The sequence below is a fragment of the Bison bison genome, unplaced genomic scaffold (genome assembly GCF_000754665.1).
Source record: "Bison bison bison isolate TAMUID 2011002044 unplaced genomic scaffold, Bison_UMD1.0 scf7180017864181, whole genome shotgun sequence".
Taxonomy (NCBI): domain Eukaryota; kingdom Metazoa; phylum Chordata; class Mammalia; order Artiodactyla; family Bovidae; genus Bison; species Bison bison.
The window spans coordinates 9,653,365-9,657,410 of NW_011494753.1; the positions used below are offsets into that span (position 1 = coordinate 9,653,365).

The 4,046-nt window shown below is 51.2% G+C and overlaps 1 pseudogene; it reads right to left on the minus strand.

Moving 5' to 3' along the window:
* Positions 1 to 850: 850 nt before the first annotated feature.
* On the minus strand, positions 851 to 2,800 carry LOC104991063 (annotated as a pseudogene).
* Positions 2,801 to 4,046: the final 1,246 nt, after the last annotated feature.

Here is a 4,046-nt window from a genome sequence, read left to right on the forward strand (position 1 = left end):
GGAATACTGAAGTGAAGTGAAGTCGCTCAGTCGTTTCTGACTCTTTGCGACCCCATGGACAGTAGCCTACCAGGCTCCGCTGTCCATGGGATTTTCCAGGCAAGAATACTGGAGTGGGTTGCCATTTCCTTCTCCAGGGGATCTTCCCGACCCAGGGATTGAACCCGGGTCTCCTGTACTGCACACAGACGCTTTACCGTCTGAGCCACCAGGGAATACTGAAGGCCTCCTGAAACTTTCTCAGGCTTCTGACCTCTGCCTGCTCTGATGCAGGGAGGGAACACTCATGGGGTGAACCACACCTTTGTAAACCTCCCCATTTCTGTTAGGGTGGACAAGTGCCCCCTCAACCCCAGAGTTTCTCTGGGGATCCCCTTTCCAAATCTGGATTCTCTTCTGTTGCCCCCTGGGCACTGGGATGTGGGGGAGGGGAGTAGGTGTGGACGAGGAGGAGGGCGTATGGATGACACACAAGGGTGGGAATCGAGAGACCTATACTCCTGAGGAGGGGTCTCCCTTCTCTGATGGAGCTCACGGGCAGCCTGCAGGGGGAGCTGGCACTGGGGACATGTGGCTGGAGGGAGCTGGCTATTGGTACAGTAGAAGTTTTATTCCAGAGATGGAAGGTGGGGGTGAGAGGGGTGGTGTATGTGCCAGAGGGGGAAGCTGGTGACAGATCAGAAATGTGAACAGATGTTTCCCTGGCAGAGTAGGTGCCTAATGAGTATGTGAATAAAGGAGGAATCAGTGATTTCTGCTCAAAAGATAAAACTTTATTAAGTTCCAGGCAGCCCTCCTCCACCCAACACCTCTACTCCAGGGAAGATGGACAGATCAATCCTGGGGGACCTCAGTCTGGTCCCTGCAGTCTGTACATTTTCATTGTTTCTTTGATCCATTGCTGAAACTTTGAGATTCTGGTGTAGACATCTGGAGGTGTATCTTCTCCATAGGACACAATGCCCCGGGGCCACACCATTACATACGAGGGGGCCCCCAGAGTCACCCTGGGGGCAGAGAGAGCAAGGGCTGAGCTCACCTTCTTCAGGTCTGGTCTCCCTGCGACCCTGGGGTGTGGTCCCTGTTAGGGGCCCTGGCTGATATCAGGGCTTTGTTGGTCCTGATGTTTCAATCTGGCCCTGACAATCCCCCTCCTCCTGCAGGAAGCCTCCACCCATATGTGACTGTGGGGCAGTGTTTACCCCCCAGGGACACGGGACAGAGACCAGATAGGAGGACAGGCTGGGGACGAGGCTCATTCCCACTGCTCCCCATCCCCACAGCTTGGCTGTGCCCAGGGCTTTGCATGCATAAAGGTGTGTTACTCACATTCATAGCCTTCTTCCTCATCCTTGGGTTTCCCACACATATCTGGGTGTCGGTGTTGTAAACTTCATAGCGAGATTTGCATTTCTCATCCCTTTGGACTTCAAGCTCTACCTCCTGCAGTTTGTTTGCGGTGGAGACACTCACACGGAGGAGTCCCCAGCCAGCCACACTGCACAGCATCCCTGGGTTCACCATATCTGAGCTGCTGGGCAGGCTGATGGTGCTCACAGCAGCGGTCACTTTGGCCCTTCTCTTCAGCTGAAGGTAGAGGAAAGGCATTCTCACCTACTGATGGCCCACAGAAACTGCAGGACATTTGTGGAGTTGCCTTCCACCAGCCCTGGGACCACAGAAGGGGACGTATAGAAGGAAGGTCAGGGATGAGTCATGGGGGATGCAGAACCCTGGGAGGAAAGTGTCCCAGAACCAGTGCAGCCGCGTGTCCCACCTGCAGTAACATGAGGTCGTTGGCATACGTCTCACTATTATAGCCTGGGTAGGGATGGTTCTTCTTAGCCGGATGACCTGCTGGGTCCTCTCCTTCTTCTTGATGTTGTGGGCCCCCAGTGTGACCTTAATTGATCTGCATACATAGCAGAGAGGGAAGGGGAGTCACAGGAAATACAGACCAGGAGCCTGAAGGACAGAGCACTGCTGGGAACAGGGCAGGTCTGGGGAGAGAATTCTAGACAATGGACCCTGGGTCTGGGCTTCTCTGTGCTGCCTGCTTCTGGCAGCCTGGGCAGGGTGGTAGTTCCTGGAGTCCACGGAGGGTGTTCAATCCTGCACAGGCTTGGCTGTCTCTAAGGAAAACGTGAACTTCTCACATTTGCACTCTGGACTCCAGGTACAACCTTGGCTTCCTTCTGTCTCAGGTTTGATCAGTTCCTTCTTTCTATGCATCACTGGCATTGACCTGTCCATCTCTCCCCAAGGCTCACCTGTCCTCCGAAGAACTTCCTGTGTTGCTGGTAGCCAAGATCAGCAGCCCCTGAGAAGAGGGTTCCCTGGGAGGGCTCAACAGAGGTTTGGGGGCCCGGCACTGCTCCTCACCTTTCCAGGCAGTGAGCCGCTGTCAGCACGAAGTCCTCATGCATGAGGAAACCCCCACAGCTGTAACGTTTCCCTGAAGTCTTGAACTGACGAAACACCATGTAGGGACAGGAGTGAGGCTTGGCCTCTTGGCCCTCGATGATTTTCCCTGAAAGAAAGATTCCAGCCTGCCCGCTGTGCTCATGGAGCCAAAGGCTAGAGAGGGGAGATGGGCCCAGATTTGTTGGGCTTTGAGGGAATTTGACCTGAATTCAGAAATTTCCTTACATGGACCAGGGCCAGGGCGTGCATGAGTGTAGCGTCTGAGCAGGTCTGTGCCATGTGGGGTGGGTCTGGGCCTCTGAGGATGGGACTGTCACTCACCTGCCTCCCCAGTGGGGAACAGAGGAAGGGCCGCCAGGAGCAGGAACAGGACCATCTCTCTAGGAAGGCTGATCAGATTCTGAATAGCTGCTGCTTCTGTCTGGTCTTTTAATCCTAAGTGTCTGCTCTGGTGTGGTTTTTACCACCTGAGACTTTTCTGAAAGCCTTACACCTCTGTCTGATCAGGTCTTGGGGTCTGAGTGGAGTACGTACTTAGTGGTCACCACAGAGGCACCCATAAGCTCTTGGTTTAGTGCCATTACTCGGCAGAAAACAAGAAAATCGCTACAAGTAGGAGTAGTGAGAGGTCGTATCAGCAAGTACCAGATCTTTGAGACCCAACATCCTGGCGCTCATGATGAAAGATTCAAGAATGTCTTCATTTCTGTGGTTCTCTTTAGATCACCAGGGTCATTATTTATTTAACAATTTTATTTCATTTTTAAGTGGAGGAAAATTGCTTTACAATATTGTGATGGTTTCTGCCATATGTCATAATGAATCAGCCATAGGTATAAATGTCCCCTCCCCCTTAAACCGCCTTCCCACCTCCCTCTCCATCCCACCTCCAGAGGTTGTCACAGAGCACTGGCTTTGGGTTACCTGCATCATGCAGCAAATTCCCACTGGCTATTTATTTTATCTTTACAAAAGGTAATATATATGTTTCAATACTACACCCTCAAGTCATCCCACATTCTCCCTCCATCACTGTGACCGTAAGTCTGCTCTTTATGTCTGTATCTCCTTTGCTGCCCTGCAAATAGGATCATCAGTACCATCTTTCTATTACATAGGAAGAGTTCATACATATGCATTAATATACTATATGTGTCTTCCTCTTTCTGACTTATTTCACTCCATACAATAGGTTCTAGGTGCATCCACCTCATTTGAATGGATTCAAATGCATTCCTTTTTATAGCTGCGTAACATTCCATTGTGTATATGTACCATAGTTTCTTTATCCGTTCATCTGTTGATCTAGGTTGCAACATCTAGGTTGCTTCCAAGTCCATCAATTGCAAGTAGTGCTGCACTGAACACTGGGGTATATACACCTTTTTCAATTATGGTTTTCTTAGGGTATATGCCCAGGACTGAGGTGCTGCGTCATATGATAATTTTGTTCCTAGGAGAAGGCAATGGCACCCCACTCCAGTACCGTTGCCCGGAAAATCCCATGGGTGGAGAAGCCTGGTAGGCTGCAGTCCATGGGGTCGCTAAGAGTCAGACACGACTGAGCGACTTCACTTTCACTTTCCACTTTCATGCATTGGAGAAGGAAATGGCAACCCCTG